The 23,258-nt window shown below is 41.0% G+C and overlaps 1 protein-coding gene across 2 annotated transcripts in view; it reads left to right on the top strand.

The window, feature by feature from the left end:
* The window catches only part of PDE4D (phosphodiesterase 4D), a 654,671-nt gene that overhangs the window by 143,489 nt on the left and 487,924 nt on the right, over window positions 1–23,258 (top strand). The window lies entirely within an intron of this gene.

Below are 23,258 nucleotides of genomic sequence, written 5' to 3'. Positions count from 1 at the left end.
GATGATGATATAGCTGTAAAAATACAATCAATAAGAACCTTTTGAGAAATAGAAATATTTCTATCTATGGGATCAATGAAAGACTGCCATGAGATTCATAACATTATTTCAAAGAAATACTACAAACTTTTTTTCCCCATATAATATTGACTTGTCTGGCCTCTAATTTTTTTCTTTTTAGAGTTCAGTTGACCGAAAACCAAGGATAAATGATTCCCCTACATTAATTCAGTAATTTAAAAAAAAAAATGTTTGTGTGATAACATTTTAAATCTGGCTGTTTGGGAAACAGTCCCACTGAACTCAAATCACTTCAACATCATTAAAACATCTGTTTCCTCTTAAACCCAGACACATCTGTAGTTCTTGCTCTGGGAGTAACCTTTGTCTACAACTTACTTTATAATGTATTAAGGTAAACTTTGTGATTATTTTCCAGTCGATTGGCATCATGTCATGCTACTCATGTTGGAATTTATGACTGAATGCTTTAACTAACTACTGAACTTCTGGGCAAAGCCCAGTTTTATGTAAGAGCTTGTCTTTATTACATTTTTGGGTTTATTTCAGTTATTTTAAAGGTACTAAAAGCAAGCATATTATGAAAGTTCGGTCTGCACAGTTTATATTTAGTCAAAAGATTTGCCTTTAGTATAAATGTTTGTTTGGATACACCTAACTCATTAGGATTTTCCCTGGCCAATACCTTTACAGGAATGCAAAATATTATTTTCCTCTGTATTTTAAACTTGTACTTAACAATATAATATAACAATGTAGCACAACCACAAACCTCTGATAGGTGTCATTTGTCAGAGGTTTCTGGCTATACAGCTCAGAACCAGTCAGAACCATGGTGCATCTGTGACAGCCTCTGTCAGACCAGGGGATGCTATGAGTTTATGGCTCTACTAAATTTGTAATACTAAATCTTAATGCAGAGTTAATACAGAATCATTACTTTAACACATCTTACTCCTCTGCCTCTTTCCCATAACACCAATTTTAGGCTAAGTGAAATCCTTGTAATATCCCCCTATAGCCCACTTTAAACAGCATCACCTGGGAAAACAAATAATAAAGATAAGGTTTTAGTTAAGCTCATTCCCCCTGCTTTTGTAGCTTATTTTGCAAAGTGCAGTGTGGTCCACACCTAACAGGAAAGCTCTGATGATTCTGTTGTCTTCTAAGAATTTCGCCTACTTTTCTTTTTAATAACTTGGAGAAATTGTTCTGAAACATATTTAGCACCTTCAAGGTTATTTTATGTCTCAGTATTTTGCAACCAACATTTTGAATTATTTTTGAGGAGGTTTGATAACATCAATTGTTTGTTTTTTCTACTCTAGTAGGCAGTTCCCTGACTTCCCTGTTCACCCCCTCCTAACCTCCTTGGTATCTGTACCAAAATATGAATACATTCTGTAGGAAGTACTATAGCAGCAATGTGGGATATTTTTGCATGGGGTGCTGCATAAATGTATGTGATTTACAGTTAATATATTATCTGAATGCAAATTATGCTATGCAAACATTTATGGCTTACTAGATCCCAGACCTTACTTTGGAATTCAAATGTTTCAGCTCAATGTTGTTCAACTGCCCATTCTGGAAACCAGGCAAATTTGCTTATTCATGCTACGTTAGATCTGTAAAGAACATTTCTGAATGGTAGACTTTGGAGTTACTACCGTAGTCATTTTTGTAATTCTGTAAAAGGATTTGCACAAAACCTGTGCGTTGGCTGCCAGACATACCAAAGCTTCCCATAGTAAATTTGAGCTGATATAGAAAGAGTGGTCTGTATACATTTCTATCTTCTGGTAAGATGATAGTGAAGCTAGATGAAGAGATTTTTTTTTTTTCATATGACCCAATTAGTATTGTGCTTGGTTAACAGCTATATCAGTTGATTCTTCTTGCTATATTTTCCATAACATTGAACAATATCAAAGGTATTTTGTGACAAGCAGCATATAATACATATTTAATTTTGAAATACTATGTTTTAAATATACAAATCCATGTTCAGATTCAGTGCTGATAAACATAAATACCTTAGTGACATTATTTTTTTAGTTTAAGTATATCCTCTACCTTCATGGGCATTTCATTTCTCTCTATCTCTCCTACTCTGTCTCTGATATACAATGGAACATAGGTGGCTGTCAGTCCAGGACTAGGAAATAAAACCTTTTGAATTTCAAGTTAATTTGGTTTGTTTGAGCCTCTCCCCCCCCCCCCCCCCCCCCCCCCCCCACAGTCCATGTTTTTTAACTGCTATGTGCAGATGGTGGAGCCAAGGTGCTTTTTGCCTCTGCGTTTGTTTGGATGTGTGTGTTGGCTTGGGGGAAGGGTTGCCAAAAGATGGTAGGTATCCCTAGCAAGAGTCAATTCTAGGTGCTGAGTTTGAACTTGAACTCACAACCTTCCATCCCTAAAGTGTGAATGCCCCTAACTAAACCCTACTGCCGATATCATTTATACTGGCTCCCTGTTAATACATTATTTTGGATAATCATTTACATAGCACAATAAAGTGAGTTTAAAAGTAAATATCATGATCTGTCCTTTGCCTTGGAAAATGAATTGTAGGCAGGGAGAGCAAGATTATGAAGAGCCTTCTGAGTGAGGATATGTAAGTTAAGTTCACTGTGGTAAAAGACACGAAGCCAACAGAGGGGCTCAAAGAGGGTGTGTAGTGATGTGGTTGGAGTGGGTGTGGAGAGGATGATTTTAGTAGCAGCTGTTTTGGGTAGACTGGAATAAGAAGAGGTGAAATATGGGGCAGTCAGGAGGGGAGGATTATAATAGCTAAGTCGACTGATGTTTTAGGAGAGGATAAAGTGAGTCCTGGGAATACTGAGAAAAATGAGCTATGGGGTGACATTAGATGAGGAGTAACAATACAACACCACTACTTAAGCCCAGCAAGTATGTGCAAGTCTGTAGAACATGCTGTTTATTTCTTTTCAGATTTGAAACTACTTTAGAAATGTTTGTGAATGGATTGTATTACATAGCTTTCTTTTCCATTAGACTTTTTTCTGACTTTTTGATGTCAAACCAAATAAAGATAAGATTAGTATCTACTTTTGATTTGCCTTGCTGGGTGTATCTTTTCCTGTTTTTATCACAGAAAAGTTAGAAGAGCTGAAGAACTATGATTTTTGAGTTCAAGTATATGTGTCCTCAAAACTCTAAAGATGTAAAATTAAATATATGAGCACATATTTTAGGACAATGTAATCTATATTCAGTTGTTCTTTTTTGTTTCCTTTCTATTAAGATACTGACATAAAATGAAATTTAAATTGCAGAGCAAGTCAGTGAGCTAAGAAATGGAGCAAAACAATCCTTTTCTGCCTTTTAATCTAGTCAAATGTACTTCATTTGATTATTACTGTGCTATGTACTTCATCTAATGCAAAATAATGTGAATGCGTGGCTGCATGGTCAGCCCTTTGCTTTAGATTAATTTGATGGCCAACTACCTCGTTGAAAAGCACCTTAGTAAATGCATGACTGTTTGAATACAAGTTTAAATAAGTCTTTTTTATTTCTGGTTCCCAGAATCTTCTGGAATAATGGTATTATTATGCATATTTCTACATTTTAATTATTGAACTAAATAGTTTCTCACCAATTATCAAATTATTAGCTGTTTCTCATTGTGAAGGTTTTCCATTTTGTGGGTCTGGAGTTATATTTTGCCTTGGTAGAAAACTGAAAGAAAATAAATATCCTGACCTTAGTAGATAAGGCAGAAAAATAATTATTTTTTAAACATTTGGTTTGATCATATGAGGGGCTGAGCAAATTCAGCTCACTAGAAGTCAGTGGGAAGCTGGGGATGGTTGAGATTGTGCAGGAAATGGTCAGCATCCCTCAGGATAAGGCCCTGAATCAGTAATACAATCTAAAATGTACTTGCTCACTTGTTTTGCTACCTTAAACTCTTGTGCTAGGTTTTTTTATAGTGAGGGGAGCAAACTTGTGCCAGAATTTCTGTTCAGAATTGTATTTAATTAGTTTCTGGACCTTTGACTTCAGGCCTTATTCTGTTGGCTACAGAGGAATCCCTTCCTTCTGATGGGGAACAGGATTTGAAATGTCTGCAGGCCAAATGACTGATTTCTGAGCATGACAACAGATCTTGTTAAGGCCAAATGCAGTTAGTTCTTAATCTTCTGTTGCCAGTAGGTTTTGATTGTGCTGATAAGTATGAAAGGTCGTTGTCTTCTCAGATTTATGGTGCTGAATAGCAGTCAGTGTTAGAGAGCTTCAGGCATTGTTTATGTACACTGCTCAAATTAGGTGAAATACAGCTAGACTTGTACATACATTGAAGCGGACAGTAGTAACCACTATTTTGCAGTAAAACCACTGTTTCTGTTGACTTTTTTTCTTTTATATCCTCATCTTTTCAAACGCTGTTTATCCATTGGTATCACCTAACCAACATACAACACGCTGCACATAAGCGAAGAGGAGGAAATATTTTGACCAAGGACAAATAGGACAAACCTCTCCTTCCTCTATTATATTAATGCTTTGTTCTTTTATGGTGCCTTTCATCTGGAGAACTCAGAGTGCTCCAGAAACACTAACCAGCTAGATATCACAACACTCCTGTGACTCGGAGCAAGGGGATATAGGGATCATATCACCCACCACTGAAATGCAGCAGCTGTTTAGCTCTTAGCACAGTAGTATAATGTCATGGGATATATATAATATCTATACAAGGGTGACAGCTCATTTGAGAAACCTGCTGTAAACTGTACTCACTTTAATGTCCTCAGAAAGATGATTGACTCTACTGGGATTTTAGCCTGTGGTTCCAGAGTAAATATACACTGGGTGATTAGACCACCCTGGGTATGTCTATATTGCAATTAGACACTTGTGGTTGGCCTGTGCTAGTTGACTTGGACTTGCAAGGCTCCAGCTAAGGGCTGTTTATTTGTGGTGTAGATGTGCGGGACCCTCCCACCTTGCAGGATCCTACTCTCAGCCCTCAATCACAAGTCAGCCGGCACAGGCCAGCCACAGGTTTTTAACTGCAGAGTAGATGTACCCTAAGCTATTTCCCATTAAATTACTGCAAGTAGTTAGCATTTTTGTTTTATCTTTTTGCAAAATGACATTTCCAATAGGAGAGGAAGGATGATCTGAACAAGAAGCATGGCTTTTTGGTTAAAAAAACACTGTATTTGGATTCAGGATCTAAGAGTCCAGTGCTGGGCTTTACCAGATACCTCCTGTCTGGCCTCATCACCTGTGTGTACCATAGCTCATATTTGTAAAATGAGGATGACAATACTTTGTCTTCCTTTCTCCAACTCTTTCTTGGTCTTGTTTGTTAAGACTGTAAGCGCTTTGAGGCAGGGATTTTCTCTTATAATATATGTGTACAGTTCTCATAAACAGATAGCTAAGGGTTAATGTTAAGGGAACCAAACACCTGACCAGAGGACCAATCAGGAAACCGGATTTTTCAAAGCTCAGGGAGGGAAGTTTTTGGGTGTGGGTTCTTTGTTCTGTCTGTGCTCTCTCGGCTATGAGAGTGATCTCTATCTCCAGGCTTATTCTAATCTTCTGTTCCAAGTTGTGAGTACAAAGGTAAAAAACAATAGGCTTATATGGTTTTTTTTGTATTTACATGTGTGTAGTTGCTGGAATGTTTAAATTGTATTTCTTTTTGAATAAGGCTGTTTATTCATGTTTTCTTTTAAGCAATTGACCTGTATATTGTCATCTTGATACAGACGACGATTTTTATGTCTTTTTCTCTTCTTTTATATAAGCTTTCTTTTTAAGACCTGTTTGAGTTTTCTCTGGTTAAGGCTAAGAGAATGAAGGGAGAGGGAAATCCCTTTGTGTTAGATTGACTAACTTGAATTGCATAGTCTCTTGGGTGAGGGAAAGAGACACTTAATCTCTCTGGGTTGTATTTCAAGGAATGGAAGCAGGGATCTCCTAGTGTGCCCAGGGCAGGAAAATCTGGGGGGAGTTAAAGAGGGAGACGGGAAGTGGGTTATTTCCCTTGTTGTGAGGACTTCACTGCACCCCCCGCCCATCTGCCATTGTCCCCCTGATCCCCAGTGCAATGGAGGAGCCGGAACTCCCCTTCTGCGAAAAAAAAAAAAAAAACAAAAAAAGAGACTCAGGGCATCTGAGTCTTGGGGTCCCCCAGGGAAGGTTTGGGGAGACCAGAGTGAGGCAGGCACTGATTCCTGTCTGGTGGCAGCGCTACCAGATCCAAGCTGGTAATTAAGCTTGGAGGGTTCATGCAGGCACCCACATTTTGGATGCTAAGGTTCAGAATTGGGACTTATGCTTATGACAACAGTGCCTAGCACAATGGGGCCCAAATATTGGTGGGGGCTTGTAGGTATTACTGTAGTAGAAATAATGCATAATGGTGCAGTGCTTTATAACGCCATGCTGGGATATAACAGTGCATCAGAAATGATCAGAGGGGAAGACTGACAGCTCTTGAATTGATACCATTACTTTACTGTAACACCCTAGACTTTCTTTTGAGGTTTCCCATCCAGATATTAACCAGGCATCACCTGCTTTATGTGGCAATAACAAAATTGATACCACAGTGATGTGGTAGGGCAGTAGACAATTGTGCATACTAACACACCTATCCACTAATCATTTTCAAAGGGTACATCCTAGAGTCAGATTATTTCAGGAAAGATTATATAAGCAAGTGGAATTTCTATCCTGCTGCGAACAAATTACACATACTGTGTATATATAGTGCAAATTACTGCTTTCCTGTGGTTTGGCTTTATTGGCAACTCAAATAACAATGACAAAAATTAAACCTGAGTCTTTTTTCTCCATAAATGTGGCTGTTTGTAGGGTTTCTCTGTAGTCGCTCAGTTCCAGCCCTTTGTTCCCTCTGCCTAAAGTGAGGGACTTCAACTTTTCCTATCCTAGTTGTGCTCAACAAGATGCACCTGCCATTCTGCCTCAGCAGTAATTACCAGTCACCTCCAGCCTTTAAAATAATAGTTTAATAATAAGGTTTGAAAAAGCTTTGATGCTTACTATTACCAAATTACACATTTTGCTTCAATAATACTTGTATTTTTACATGTTAATCTGTTATTAAAACACATTGGAAACTGGTGTCTCAAGCTTTGTAGTCCCTTGGGTTGAGTGAAATGGGTTTAGTTCTGTTTTCATGTGTTACTTACTTGAGGATGGTGATTTGGATCATGTTCAGTTTACTTGCTATAGAGAAGACCGAGCCATAAGAAGGCATTTTAGCACCAGGGTGAGCAAGCACATTTACGCCCCCTAGATGTGATGCTTGCGAGGTGGCAGGCAGAGGGCTCTTGGCTCTACATGCTGTAGGAGCTGAGGGCCGGCTTGCTGCCCAGAAGCCCTCCCTTCCTTGCTTCCCAAGCTGGGCCACCTCTGCGTGGCTGGGCACCTCCCCCACGCATGGCGGGCAGCACAGCTCCAAGTTATGCCCCTGACATGCTCTTGCCTTTCCCCCGAAGAAGCACAGCTGGTGGAGCCTGGCTGCCAATGAGATGCTTGGGCTCTGCGGGGAAGGGCCGGCTCCAGAAGGCAGAAATACGGGGGGTACATAACCCCATGTGACCTCACCCATGCTGCCCCATTTTCCTCCCCTGTGGCTTTGTGCCCTGGGCGGCTGCCCCACTTGCCCTGCCCTGCCCTGGTTATGGCCCTGGAGAAGAGTAATGGCGCTACCCAAAAATCAAATATGGAACATATTTTTTTAGCTTTGATAATGAAACATTGTCCTACTGAATGATAGCCATACTTAATTATCATCTGTTTGGTGTCTCAACATTAAACTTGATAAATAACACTAGGAAAATTTCACCTAGCCAGTGTATTTAGATGGAACCAAAGAAAGTTTTGCATGTGTGTGTGGAAGGGCTTGCTGTTTGTTTTTATTAGTGTAATATATTGCATCCGAAGGCAAGGGAATGAGCTGCCAAAATGCTGTGAGTTCATAACTACAAAAGTAAAGAACATTGGTAGGCAAATACAATTTATAGCCTGATTATATTTTGATCATGTGAAAAATATACCTGGCTAATTTTTGTTATTGTGTAATGTACTAAGTGACATTTTCTTATGTAAATCTGAATTACAAGATTATCTCCTGAAGACTAAACAGAATTTAGGCCTTTGAAATTTGTATGCATAGATTAACTGTTTGATCATAATAGAAATGTTTAAAGTTGAATTCTGCATTACCAGTTGAAAGGGAGGCAAGAATATTTCACGTATAAACGTGTTTGTTGGCAGCAGTTAGTAAAATGGAATAATCTCCTGATATCACAGAACACAGCTTGGGACAGGTGGATGCAAACAGGGAATAGTATTTGAAAAGGATTTAAGAAGTTTGCTTACCCATACTAGTGACTATTTTGTCTGTTCATTTTCATTTTGATTCTACAGCTAGTTTTTGTTTGCATGCAATTAATTATGCTACTTATCTTTCTATTAATTTATGTGCTACTTCTAGAAAACATTTTAATTTGTCTTTATAGATTTTTTGGCAATTCAATTACCAATTTTTAACTACCGTTATTGAAAACATACTGTTTGATTTTAAAAAAAGAAAGATAGTTACAAGTGTGCAACTATTTTAAATGGTGCAATAGATTGTGATCCACCTCCAGTTAAAATAAATAAAAAGAAAGACATTTTAAGGACTGGCATTTTAAGGACTGGAAAACTAGAATGATAATGTCAGAACATCAGTATTGGAATTGAGTTGTGTAACCAGGTAGCCTAGGTGGTACCCATTTGAGTCCCATCAGGGTTCAACTCACCCAGGTGCAGGTCCTTGACAGTTGGATGGCAGCCCTCACAGGTCCACGCCAGGGTGCTATAGCCCTCCAGCTATGGTACACTTGAGTTCTGCCCCTTCCAGAGTCTTAGGCCTGGTCTACACGTGGGCAGGGAGGGGATTGAACTAAGTTACACAACGTACTTAGATCGACTTACCATGGTGTCTTTACTGCAGTGAGTCAACTGCTGCTGCTCCCCTGTTGACTCTGTCTGTGTCTAGACTAGACACGATAAATTGACCCCTGCTGGATCAATCGCTGCCTGCCATCCGGCCGGTAGTGAAAACATACCCTTAGAGTCCAAAATTAAAAGGAAAACAGGGTTTTCTAAGCGCTTGTTGACAGATGTTGCCCTTGTACTTAAGGCTTGTTTTCATGCAGTCAGTCCTTTTTGACAGTCTTCCTGGGTCTGGTCATCCAGTCCACTGGAAGATTCATCCAGATAGGAAGCTGTCGCAGAGTGTTGTCTGGAATCAAGCTTCCTTTGTCAAGGAAGAATCATAGAAATGTAGGACTAGAAGGGACTCAAAAGTCTTCAGATCCAACCCCTGTGGCAGGACCAAATAAACCTAAACCATTCTTGGTGGGTGTTTGTCCAACCTATTCTTAAAAAAACCCATTGAAGATGGTTACACAATCTCCCTTGGAAGCCTATTCCAAAGCATAACTCCTCTTATAATTAGGAAGTTTTTCCTGATATCTAGTCTAAATCTCCTTTGCTGCAGATTAAGTCCATTATTTCAGTGTCCAACCTTCTGAGGACATGATCACCATCCTTTTTTATAACAGCCCTTATCATATTTGAAGACTATCATCAGATTCCCCCCTCAGTCTTCTTTTTTCAACACTAAACTTGCCCAATTTTTTTACTTTTCCTCATTGGTCAGGTTTTCTAAAACTTTCATCATTTTTTTCTCTTCTCTGGACTGTCAGAAAGATGTGGACAAATTAGAGAAAGTGTGATGCCCAGAACTGGTAGCCCAGCTGAGGCTTCACAAATACCCTCTCTCGTGTCTCACATATGATGTCCCTGTTAATACACTCCAGAATTAATTAGCCATTTTCACAGCTGTATGAGATTGCTGACTCATTCAATTTATGAGCCACTGTAACTCCCAGATCCTTTTCAGCAGTATCACTACCTAGCTAGTTATTCCACATTTTGTATCTGTGCATTTGTTTTTTCTTTCCTAAGTGTGATATTTTGCACTTGCCTGTATTGAATTTCATCTTGTAGAATTCAGACCAATTTTCCAGTTTGTCAAGGTCACTCTGAATACTAATCCTGTCCTCCAAAGTGCTTGCAACCTTTCTAATCTTGGTGACATCTGCAAAATTTATAAGCACATTGTCCTCTCCATTATTCAAGTCAATAGTGAAATAGCAAAGCGAGGACTGACTCTTGCAGACTTCACTAGATACACCCTCTTGGTTTGACACTGAGCTATTGATAACTAGACCACGTTTTCCTAGTTTGCTTATGAGAATGTCCCGTAGGAGTATATCAAAAGCCTTACTAAAATCAAGATAATCGCATCTACTGCTTCCCTCCATATATTAGGCCAGTAACCCTGTCAACGAAGGAAATTAGATTGGTTTGGAATTATTTGTTCTTGAGAAATCCATGCTGGCTATTCCTTATAACTCTGTTATTCTTTAGGTGCTTCTAAACTAATTGTTTAATGATTTGTTCTGGGATCTTTTCAGGTACTGAAGTTAGGCTGATAGGTCTATAATTTTATGGTCCTCTTTTCACCTTTTTAAAGCTATGTACTATGTTTTCCCTTCTCTGGCTTTTTGGGGCCTCACCCGTTCTCCAGGAATTCTCAAATTTAATTGCTAATGGTTCCAAGATTCCTTCAGGTAGTTTATTAAGTATCCTAGGATGAATTTCATCAGGTTCTCCTGGCTTGAATGTATCTGACTTATCTGAATATTCTTTAACCCGATGTTTTCCTATTTTGGCTCACATTCCTTCCCTCTTGTTGTTAATGTTAATTTTGTTGAATATCTGGTCACCATTAACATTTTTAGTGAAGACTGAAGCAAAATAGGCATTAAACACCTCAGCTTTCTTGACGTTGTCTGTTATTAGCTCTCCTTCTCCACTAAGTAAAGGATCTATACTTTGTTTTGTCTTTCTATTATTTAAATTAAAGAACCTCTTCTGATTGACTTCTATGTCCTTGCTAGGTGTAACTAATTTTGTGTCTTAGCTTTTCTGATTCTGTTTCTATGTGCTTACACTATTTGTCCATGTTTCCAGTTTTTGTAGGATTCTTTTTTTATTTTTAGGCCTGAAAGAAGTTCTGATAGAGCCATATGGGCCTCTTGATATTCTTTCTATCTTTCCTTCACATCAGGATAGTCTGCAGTTGTGCCTTGAATACTGTCTATGTAAGAGACTGCCAGCTCTCCTGAACTCTTTTTTATCCCTGAGATTTTCTTCCCATGGGATTTTATCTTATCAGTTCTGTGAGTTTCTTACTCTGTTTTTTAAGACCATTGTCCTTATTCTGCTGCTCTTACACCTTCCTTTCTTAGTATCTATCCTTTCATGGTCTATGTCACCCAAATTGCCTTCCGCTTTCAGATGTGCTACCAATTCTTCCCTGTTGGTTAGAATAAAGTCGAAAATGACTGTCCCTCTGGTTACAGCCTCCACTTTCTGGAACAAAAAGTTGTCCCTGGTACATTCGAAGAACTTATTGGAAATTTTGTGTTTTGCCATCTTACTTTTCCAATAGATGTCTTGATAGGTAATGTCCTGAATTGCTACCAGGTCTTGTGTTTTGGATATTTTTGTTGTTTGTTCTAGAAATGCCTCATCCACCCCCTCTTCCTGATTTGGCAGTCTGTAGTAGACCCCTACCAGGACATCATCCTTATTTCTTACACCTTTTACACCTCAGAGACTCTCAAATCTTCTGCCTCCATGTAGCAGGAGCTTTATTTCCTGGTCAGCCCCTACCTGAAAGGGGCCTCTTACTTTTAAGTACACTCTCCATTCCTGAAAACTGTTGCAGATGTAAAGGGGCAGGGACAATATCCACAGGTCCTAGTTAACTGACTCCCTATCTGCGCCATCACGAGTAGGTAGAAATGAAGGTAGCCCAATTTCTTTTAGTATGTTATTTTATCATGAGGGTATCTTTCTTGAATGATTAAAGTTTAACTCTGGCAGAAACTAGTTAAAAAACAACAATGAATATCACAGGTCTTCAGGTTTTATCTAGTGGAAGTCTTTCGTACTCAGTTATTTCATAGGTTGAAATTTGGAAGTTTTCCATTTTTGTAAAGTAGCACTAATTCCAGTTCCATGTTTTCTGAAGTGATTGTAAATCATCTCAATATAGTTGATCAGAATTTGTCCCCTTTTTAATAATAGATTATTCTTTGCCATGGACAAAAGGCAGTAAACCCTACCCCTAGCCATTATAGCATGTTTGCTGTAAAGTATGCTTTCTGATTTTGTAATGTTTACATTATGGCCATAGAATCCCTAGTTTCAACTGGTAGGGAACTGAGTCTTTGGTACTTCATTCTGAGATCTAGACACATTTTTAACAGTGAGGGTAATTTTCCACTGGAATAATTTATCAAGGGATGTGGTTGATTATCCATCTCTTGAATTAATTAAATCAAGATTGGATGTCATTCTGAAAGATATGCTCTATTTCCACCTCAAGTTATTGGGCTTAACGCAGGAATTATTGGGTGAAATTATACGACTTGTTCTCTGCAGTCTAGATAATCACAATGGTCCCTTTTCTAGCCTTAAAATCTAGAAAACTATGAAAAAAGTATATTTTATAATATGCTCTTGAACTATATAACATCTTGTAGCAAGCTTCTTTCATTCTGTATTTTTCCTTATTTCTGGTTCTCATATTTCTTTATTAATATGTTATAATAGATTTTAGGAAATTATTTTTTATCATGTATTTATAAAAAGGTTAATTTACTGTCTGTGTAATGTCAAAATTATCTCATTTATACACCACTAATTTTAATTTTTCATATTTTAATCTTAGCTATATGCCCCCTTCTGTTAACTGCAAAACTCGTTTGTGTTCTCTTTGCAATATCCAAATTGAACACTTAAGATTGTTAATTGAATAACTTAGATGGTATGTCAGCAATAGGCACAAATACATGTTTTAAACTACTTTTGCCTTGAGAGAAATGATCCCCTTGCTCAAGAAAGGAATTTGTTTTGTTGAGACTGGAACATGCTCAATATGCTTTCAGTTATGGCTGAATAGTCATAGAGGATAGAGATGCACTACTTTTTCTTTTGCTGTTAGCCCTAAAGTGAGTCCATTGCTACTATGTCTGGTGTTGACAAAACCTCAATAGTGTTTTAGATTTCCAACAGGAAAATCCAGAACCATGGTTTCTGTTCTGTTTTTTATGGCTTATAGGACTAAAGCGATGTCTAAGCTTCCCCATCTCACTTAACTAATCTTTAAATATTTTTGCCATGGTTATAGGATTACAAAGGGTCTGAAGTATGTCATCCAAATCCCACTCTCAGAATTTACAGACACATCCTGTCTTCCTGCCCCAGTGACCATAAAATGCACATAGAAGCATGCAACAAGCCAACCCCCAGGCCCAGCACTTTTGGTATGTTGAACATTGCATATTGTGTTGTTATAACACATAGTAAATCATCCCCAGACAGTAAAAATATATGCTGTATACAGCAGAGATTAAGGAAATGAATAGTTTTGGATTTCCATTTAGATGAGCATCATATTTAGCCAGAGTTTGAAAAGTACTGAGTACTAGATAGCTCCCAGGTCATATATTTGTGTGTCTAAATATGGACTTAAGTGCCTAACTTGGAGACTAATTTTGATACCCTTGGACTGAAATGCTGGATTCCCATCTCAACTAAGCAACCTGTTGAGGCGTAACCACTCTCTACAGACATCTGCATGCCAATTTCTGGAACTCTCCATCCCTACACAGTACCATTTTCCTTCCACAGACCCTATGTCAGACATACACACCAGTAGCTATCAGCCATTCCTGGTGTTATCTTCTGCTGTTAGATTCCCTCCACGGCCTTCTGCTTGCAGATGACATGGCTGCATCCTTGGGCATCTTCCAACTTGCCCACACTGGTATCTTTCTGTTTCCTATTCACCCTGGCCCACAGCCTCATTGACTCCCCCCCCTCCCCTGCCCACCCAATTAGTATCATGTACCCATGGTGCCTTTCTTCCCAGATTGCTCAGGACCCTCACTCACATCTAAACACTACACTCCTGTAGCACCTTACCTCCTATTATTAAAGTTTAGAGATCACAACTGAGACAAAGGCTCCAGTGTGATAGTTTTTGCTCCAAAGAGTGCATAGTCTAAACAGACATGACAGGCAAAGTGTGGAGTAAAAATAGTATTATTATTATCCTATCTGTAAGTTGTGATCTCTAAACTTTAATAATAGGAGGTAAGGTGCTACAGGAGTGTAGTGTTTAGATGTGAGTGGATTTGTCCAGGGTCCACAGAGATGGATTTGTCCAGGGTCACACAGGGAGTGTATGACACAGCTAGGAATTAAACTCTATCCCAGTGCAATGCCTTAACTAGAAAATACATTTCTTTTACAAGTCCAGAATTGACATTCCTCTGTCCCTGTCCACATCCCTGTAGTAACCTCTCACCCCATTCAGGTCTCTTGCTCCACTCATGTCTTCATATAGGAGGGCTTGTTGGCTATACCCAACTGGAAGGCTCTTTGGGAGGCCCTGGGTGGTAGATCCAAGTTGAGACAGAGGACTGCCAATTAATAGCTTCCCAATCTATCATCTTTTGGGTGGTGGTAGGTGGCCTTTGTATGCTCCTCTCACATCTTAGGGCAGAAGCCCTGTTGCATAACTACGCAGTCTGGAAGACCCTGCATGGTTTGAAGGATTTCTGGGCACTTAACATGGTTGAGCAGAGACCAGGCTCTGTCACTTTCTCCTGTCCTGGGGAGAATAGGTGCAGGGACCATTCGTTCTTAACCCCCCTCTCCCAAAAAGGCTTCAAAGGAGGGGATAGACTGATTCTCACCAGACCATCCTATCTCATGAATGTATAATAGGAGGAGGTACCCACCAAAAGAGACCGGAAAGAAGGGGAATAGGTGATGACTATTGGGGCCTGATCCCTGAAAACATCAAGGGTGAGTCTGTGTGTGAGGTCCGGATCTGAAATCTCTCCCCATCTTAAAAATACTGAAAGGTTGAGGGTTGGTTTTAGATTTTAGACAGACTAGTTAACAGGAAATTATAACTGAATAAAATATTTAAAGTCCCACATTGTTTATTCTTGCTTGGTTATCAGCATATCAGAAATTCTCAATAAGTTGAATGCCATGTTATTTAAAATAGACTATAACATATTGATGCAGTACATCCCATAGAACATTTTCTGTAATATTTGAAGCCTAGTATATAATATGATCCTCACAAGCTAATCATAGTAGCTCCTATCACGTTGCAATTTGCAATTAGATGTAGCTTGTGGGGAAGAGAACTGCCACTGGGAATGCCACAGTAAGAAAAAGGTATACATGCTGAGGTGCAGATGAGCTAATGTATGCTTATTTATTGGAGCCAAGCAGGAGTCAGAAATTAAGGCATAATAAATTTGGGATTGTACCAGCCAGAGGTTTACACATTTGTACCCTAAATAGAAGGAAGACCTTAGAAATGATGGATTAAAATGTAGCTGATCTCTTGAAAAATTAATGTGAATGAACATTTAAAATGTTTTTGCATAATGCAAGTATTTGAGTCAGGAGGATATGCAGTCATCTAAAAGATATAAAAATAGATCAGATACTTAGGCTTCTATCTGAGATATGATGTACTACATACATTTATATAAAAACATGCACACATTATATAAACAGAAAGATAAATCCAGTTTTTGATTCAGAAAACATACCAAGGTACTGAGCCAATTGTGCATCATCAAGAGGTTCCTTTTGAACTGGAATTACGCATTGGTAAGATCTGCTGTTGTTAATTGGAGAAAACAGGGACGGGGGGTAACCTCAAGACCTTTTATGTCTGATCTTGCCCTCTGACCAAAATGTGTGTTTCACTGGCCTCAGAATTCCATTTTGCTTAAAAAAACAAAAGGAACAATCTCAGTGGCTAGCAACTTTAAGGCCATCCTTTAAAAGCTCTTCACACGTGGATTTTAAAAAACACTGAAATATCAACAGAGACTTTAGAATGTCAATAACTTTCTCTTCACTATCTCTCCAGAGATTTCATCTGCTCTCAATATGTTCACAGGCATTTCCTCTGGTAACTATAGCAGGGCAGAGGCAGAACAATGAGAGAGTAAAATTCCCCAGAGGCTCAGGTTTGACTATATAATCACCTTCTCTGGGTAGGATATTGTTACAGGGGTTCAAGTTTACTCTAAAATTTGTATCAATTTGGCAAAATTCTCTAGGTGCATTAATTTTATATGGACTTACAAGTAGTAAACATAAAAATACAAGCCAGACAAGCTAGCTCCTGTGTTACTCTAGAGCTCCCTGTCTTGGATTCTGCTCCATATAACACCCGCACCCCCCACTAATCTCCCCTAGTGAGTTTGTCCTGAGAGTAAAAAAAAAAAACTTTCTTTTAAAATCTTGCTTCGGAGTAGATTCAACATTACTTAATTACTGAAGCACTTACCTAGTAGTGCCTCCCTGAACTGCCTCTGAATCCTGGCTGAGAATTTGCTTTGAAATCCCAGGCTACTGGGGCTGGTTCAGAAGTTCTCTCTTCTCAGGACATCATTGGGATAGACTGCAGCAATGCTTTCGATTATGCTACAAGAAGACATCAAAAGCCCTGAGCACTCCATCCCAACAACCATAACTTTATAATTTTCCCTTGTGTATCAGTGCATTCTGTGCTTCAGTCAGGGATAGGACAGAACAAGATAATAAGGAGAATGTTTAATTTATGAGAAAATGACTTGTCAGTACCCTGTTCTTCATACTTATTCATCAGTGATGAGTGCTGTAAGAATATGAGCATTGAGGATGCAGCAAGTGCATCATCTTTAACTTCTATTGCTCATAAGTTGAGGTCATCAGTGCAGTTGGCATTATGATTTGTGTTAATAAGATTGACAGATATGAGTTTTTCAAGAGCTCCTGATACCAAAAGAAGCTTTGATGGCAAAACACCAGTTCTGTGACCATTTTGAGCCATCATTTATCTTCACTCAGGAGAACTCTGAAGAGAGAGCAAGTTCTTTTGCGTTTACGTAAGAACAGACATACTGGGTCAGACCAAAGGTCCATCTATTCTCCGTCATTTGTGGGGAAACAAGAAGGAAGAAATTTTGTGCGATATTCTGGTTCTTAAACATAGCTCTATATAGGAAAAGTGATTGATCATGTACATTGTTGACTGCAGGCACTTATAGATAAATTATTTCAGTTTGCAAAGTAAAATATTTGATTTTGTTATGTTTTCTGAAGTGGAAATAGTGACAGGAATTGCATTTGATAGCACCTTTCCATTTAGGAGATATTCCCTCATGTTTTTCTTCAGCACTTTTTTGTTTGCTTTTGTTTTTTTATTATTAGTATTGAACATTAATTTATAATTTATTAGCTGAGATACTTTTATAGTTCCCATTCAGATTTTCTCACCAATTAATATTTTTAATCTTGCTGTTTGAGGGCTAGGTATTATTATTGTAAATCATGCTTTCAGTGATGTGAAGACACTGATGTCAATACATGCATAATAAAAACATGGTACTCTAAAAAGTTTTTTTCCCCATCTTGATATTCTTTTTTTAGTGCCAGTTGTTCCCTGACTTGTTCAAATGTTTCATTCAAGTGAATTAAATGCCCTATTCCACAACACATTTTGTTTTATTTATGATGTTGAATGTAGTCAAAAGCTTTCAAAAATTTCCTTGTAAGTACAGTAGATGATGATTTAGTGTTCCTGCAGTTTATTGCATTGTATCTTAGACAGTAATATTCTCCAGGAATGATAGACCAACCTCCTTTTCTTGTTTGCTATCTTTAATCAAGATGTTATTTCCCTTTGTTTTAAAGGACTTATTGCCCGAGTCTCCTCTCTCGTACATAATGCTGCATTTGAATATCTCCACTGGCTACAGTGAGATTAGTACTGATTTTACACAGAGTTAGTGAGAGGAATCAGGCCCTGAGTTCCCAAAAGAGCTATGATTTGCACAGATGAATATTATTTCATACACATGTTAAGGAAATGGATTGTGTATGCAAGAATGGTAACCAGGGCCAGTGCAAGGATATTTTGCGCCCTAGGTGAAACTTCCGTCTTGCGCCCCCCCCCCCCCCCCCCCCATCACGTACATTAGACACAATACCACAGTCACAGCAGTAACATGTTGATATTTAGAATTTATGTTTCCGGCGCTTTAAAGTTTAGCAAATTTTTAGAAAGCAAGTGTACCTCCAAAGTCAATGCTGTGGGATAGTGGCATATGTCATGTTCTAGTGACAGGTTAGACTGTCCAAGAAGTGCGTTTGTTGCAACATTGGATCGTTCGCATAGTACGCTTTACAACAGCTCTGAGGTTCGAGAAGCTTCGCCTCACCACTGGCCACAAAAACTGGGAGAGTCAGAGGATGCAAAGGAGCAATAAAACTGTGTTAGGGCACTAATCTGTCAGCTCAGAGAGACTGCGGCCGCTCGGAGCTGGGAAGTCAGGATTGTGGGGAGGATGCGGGTGTTGAGGGGTTTCCCAGCTCAGAGGGACTGGGCTCAGAGCTGGAGGGTCAGGGCTGGGGTCGGGGATGGGGTCAGAGGGTGTGCCTGGGGGCACTGGGGCCGGCTCAGCTCTGCAGGGTGCTGTCTCTCCAGCCGTCCAGGCACAAGGGGAGCAGGAGCAGGGACAGCCAAGGACAAGAGGGCAGGAGCACCAGGCAGCCTGAGGCCAACCTGTGGGGAGGCACTTGCTTACCTTGCCCAATTCATGAGTGTTGTAGGGTCCTTCTTTCTTGCTCCGCTTCCACCAGACACCCTGAGGCTCTTTTCTTCGTCCGTGCCCCTCGCTGGGGGCTGACGTGGAGGCTGAGCCAGGGGGCAGCTGCCGCTTTTCCTCTAGAAGCGGAAGCCCTGGTGTCGCGCTGCCCTCGCAGGGCTCCTGCCCACGTGCCCTAAGCAGAGCTGCACAGCTCTACCCAGCTGCCCGGCCGCCCCCGCCGGCCACGAGAAAAAATTGCAGAGGCTGGAGCCCCTGCTCTGGGAGGGGCAGGCGATTCTGAGCCTCTGTGCCTGCGCTCAGGGATTGCCCTGGGTCAAGCACGCTGATGGGCAGCCCAGAAACCTCTGGGCTGCGTAAGCTGGTGCGGCGGCCGCGCTGACCCACCCCCGGGGGGGGCCCCGGGCTGCCGCGGCGGCACCCTGACCCTGGGGGCGCCCTGGGCTGCCGCGACAGCGCCCTAACCCCGGGGTTGCCCTGGGCTGCCGGGCTGCAGGCAGCTGCTGTCGCTGCAGCTCAGACTACCTCTCCAGCAGCAGTGGCTGCTCAACCATTTAAAAATTTTTTGGGGGTGCCACTTTTTGGCGCCCCCAAATCTTGGTGCCCTAGGCAACCGCCTAGTTCTCCTAAATGGTTGCACCGGCCCTGATGGTAACAACAGCATTAGTGACACTAAAAGCTTAACTTTGCCTCTAACTGAAATAATATTGACAAAATTACCAAAATATCATCCACTAAAATTGGTCACGTCTGTTATTTCAGTCAAGCTCTGTTGGCTTCTGTACTGTTTTTCATCTTTCTCCCTTTTTAGCAGGGGCCCCATTTGCTATCAGGCAAGGACCCACCCCGGCCTTGCTTTGGTCCTTTCCCCTCTTCCCACTCCCCCTACCCGCAACTTTCCGTAGATCTGTATGGTCCATTATGTCTTTGACTTTTTGCCCCACCAAACTTTGCAGGATAGAACATTACATGTGATTATATTATATGAGCTGACACAACTTTGTGCCCTCTCCCTCACAGATTTTCTGAAATGATGTCTGTGCTTTTCAGGAGGGTTTGAATTTGTGACTCAGAGTGGTTATTACTACTTCACATGACAGTCCTCTGGTTTTGAAATGGCACGTGTTTTGTAAGTCAGCTTTGCTTTCTGTTAGCGCTATTTCAGTTACTTCATGCTCCAGCTCTGCTGCTGCTTTGGTCATTGAGATAGCAGCAGCTATTGCTCCAGCCAGCAATACTGGTGTCACTATTAGGCTTCCATGTGACAGCTCTTCTCTCCTTTCCTGCAATCCTGTTGATATCCTTGATTTAGCAACGTCAGACACACTGACAAACAGAAAACAGTTCTGTTTTCACACTTTTAAACTTCATTTCTTCTGCATCATAATTTAGCCCTTTTGACCCTGACATTCATACACTGTCTAAAGCAGAGTCATATTCAGACCGGTCCAAGCTCCCTTTTTGATAAATCAGGGTTTAAATTCTCCCCGGAATCAGAAGGAACCAAAAAATCAAATGTAATTTCATATTTTGGAGAGCATTAATAGCATGGTAAATTAATGGATCCATGTAAACAAGAAAGAAAGAGGAATAACTGCAAAAACCAATAAGACTAATATAGAATGTGCCATACCAAACAATACCTTGCTTTTACATACAATGAAATTGCATTTTTGGGAGATGTGTTTAAAAGGGATGAATAAGTGTATTTGTAGCTGCTGTTGCTAAAACAGAGGTAATAGAAATTTCATCCAGGGCACAGCATTGTACAGTTTCAAAGTACAGCATGGCTAGGAGTCTCAATGTTTTACATTGTGTGGACTCCACCTCAATAAAAGGAACGTCGTGTGTACACCTTTCCTCCTCCATTCATAACAATGAAGAATCAACTTATGATTGTGAGGACAACTCTCTCTCCCATTTATGCATGGTGGAGGAAGAGGAGGGAATTTGGATAATGCAGAATTCAGAAAATAGGATTGCAGATGAATTGGAGTATACTGTATTAGGAAAGTATTTATGCATTTTTAACTGGTCTGCAGTTCTGATCACAGTAGTTTTGGTTCTTGAGGGTAGCTGTTTCCTCTCTTCCTACATAGAAGCAGCCACTGGCAGAGGTAGGTAGGGTGTTTTAAACTCCTTTTAGAGGAATACGTGGATTCACCAAGGGCAAGTCATAGCTGGCCAACCTGACTGCCTTCTATGATGAGATAACTGGCTCTGTGGATATGGGGAAAGTAGCGGACGTGATAGATCTTGACTTTAGCAAAGCTTTTGATACGGTCTCCCACAGTATTCTTGCCAGCAAGTTAAAAAAGTATGGATTGGATGAATGGACTATAAAGTGATAGAAAGCCGGCTAGATTGTTGGGCCCAACAGGTAGTGATCAACAGCTTGATGTCTAGTTGGCAGCCGGTATCAAGCGGAGTACCCCAGGGGGTCAATCCCAGGACTGGTTTTGTTCAACATCTTTATTAATGATCTGGATGATGGGATGGATTGCATCCTCAGCAAGTTCGCAGATGGCACTAAGTTGGGGGGAGAAGTAGATACACTGGAGGGTAGGGATTGAGTCCAGAGCAGAAGTGGGCAAACTACAGCCTGCAGGCCACATCCAGTCCGTGGGACCCTCCTGCCTGGCCCTTTACCTCCTGGACCAGGAAGCTAGCCCCTGGCCCCTCCCCTGCAGCCTCAGCTCACCCCACTGCTAGTGCAGTGCTCTGGGTGGCGGGGCTGCAAGCTCCTAGAGCAGTGCGGCAGCTGAGCCAGGGCCTGACCCAGTGCTCTGTGCTGCGTGGCTGGGTGGTGCGACTGTAGTTCTGTCAGCCACTTGTGCTCCAGGCTGCGCGGTAAGGGGATGCGGAGTGGGAGCGGGGGGTGGATAGAGGGCAGGGGAGTTGGGAGGGTAGTCGGGGTGGGGGTGTGGATAGGGGTCGGGGTGGTCAAAGGGTGGGGAACGGGATTGAATGGGGGCAGGGGTCCCAGGGGGCAGTCGGAATGAGAGAAGGGGTTGGATGGGGTGGCAAGGGGCGGTCAGGGCAGGGCTTCCGAGGGCAATGAGAGGACAGGGAGCAGGGGAGGTTAGATGGAGCAGGGGATCGAGGGGGGCCATCAGGGGGCAAGGGAGGGTAGATGGGGGGGCACACATCCCTCCCCTAACCGGCCCTCCATACAATTTTCAAAACCCAATGTGGCCCTCAGGCCAAAATGTTTGCCCGCCCCTAGTCCAGAGCGACCTAGACAAATTGGAGGATTGAACCAAAAGAAATCTGATGAGGTTCAACAAGGACAAGTGCAGAGTCCTGCACTTAGGATGAAAGAATCCCATGCACCGCTACAGGCTGGGGACCGACTGGCTAAGTGGCAGTTCTGCAGAAAAGGACCTGGGGATTACAGTGGATGAGAAGCTGGATATGAGTTAGCAGTGTGCCCCCATTGCCAAGAAAGCTAACAGCAGATTGGGCTGCATTAGTAGGAGCATTGTCAGCAGATCGAGGGAAGTGATTATTCCCCTCTCTTCGGCACTAGTGGGCCCACATCTGGAGTATTGTGTCCAGTTTTGGGCCCCCCACTACAGAAAGGATGTGGACAAATTGGAGAGAGTCCAGTGTAGGGCAACAAAAATGATTAGGGGGCTGGGGCACATGACTTATGAGGAGAGGCTGAGGGAACTGGGCTTGTTTAATCCGCAGAAGAGAAGAGTGAGGGAGAATTTGATAGCAGCCGTCAACTACCTGAAGGGGGGTTCCAGGGAGGGTGGAGCTTGACTCTTCTCAGTGGTGGTAGATGACAGAACAAGGAGCAATTGTCTCAAGTTGCAGCGGGGGAGTCTAGCTTGGATATTAGGAAACACTGTTTCACTAGAAGGGTGGTAAAGCACTGGAATGGGTTACCTAGGGAGGTAGTGGAATCTCCATCCTTTGAGGTTTTTACTGTCTGGCTTGACAAAGCCCTTGCTGGGATGATTTAGTTGTGGTTGGACTAGCTGACCTCCTGAGGTCTCTTCCAACCCTAATCTTCTATGATTCTTTACAATGAAGTTGCAATAATTTGGGGGTAAAAGAAGTGGAGTCAGCATCACATATCCTGTAAGCTCCCTTTGGACAATCAATGACATACACCACAATTTGAGAATCATGGTATTATGGGCTATCAGATTTGATCTACCAATACCAATACAATATGGCAGATCATGCTCTTGTGTTTTCCAGTATTATTGCAAAGGGAAACATATTTCTACCATTCTGAGGTTTTTTAAAGTAAATTTCAAAAACAGGTCTAAAAAATGCAATATCCATTAACACAAAACTATGCAGGGTAAAGAGCAAGTCCATTGGGTTATATACAAGGGAGAGAGAACTTGAAGAAAGGCAGGCATTATGTGCTATAATATGTCATTTCAA

Source organism: Chelonoidis abingdonii, chromosome 6 (genome assembly GCF_003597395.2).
Source record: "Chelonoidis abingdonii isolate Lonesome George chromosome 6, CheloAbing_2.0, whole genome shotgun sequence".
In the NCBI taxonomy this organism is placed as follows: Eukaryota; Metazoa; Chordata; order Testudines; family Testudinidae; genus Chelonoidis; species Chelonoidis abingdonii.
Note: the sequence above shows the minus strand (reverse complement) of the source record. Positions and strands in the feature narration are given on the sequence as shown.